This window comes from Teleopsis dalmanni, chromosome 2 (assembly GCF_002237135.1).
Source record: "Teleopsis dalmanni isolate 2A chromosome 2, ASM223713v2, whole genome shotgun sequence".
NCBI lineage: Eukaryota > Metazoa > Arthropoda > Insecta > Diptera > Diopsidae > Teleopsis > Teleopsis dalmanni.
This window is the reverse complement of record NC_051847.1, coordinates 170,738,597-170,739,047: the sequence shown is the minus strand read 5'-3', so window position 1 is coordinate 170,739,047 and position 451 is coordinate 170,738,597.

The window sequence follows — 451 nt, the reverse complement described above, 5'->3', positions numbered from 1 at the left end:
CAAAATAATTTAAATATCATATAATAAAATAAAAATTAAAAACGAATTTGAAATAAAACAAATTAAAATAAAAAAACTCGTATAAAACAAAACAAAATAATCTAAAAAAATTATATAAAATAAAATGAGTTAAAATAAAATAAATTTAAAAAAAATAATTTTGAAAAAAAATAAAATGAATTGAAATAAAATAACATAAAATAAAAAAATAAACGAAAAATTAAATTAAAGCAATAAAGAATTGCAACATAACATTTTTTACTCTTAATTAATCAAACTTTTTAGCCTTCTATACTGTTCAAGAGTTGACAAATGGATAATGGATGTTTAGTGGTCCTTAGAAATTAAAGAATAAAAGCCACCCAATGCAATCTTCGACCAACGAAATCAGGTCGAGGTGAAGAGTGTATCAAATAGACATATCAATGAACAATCTTCAGTTGCTATTACA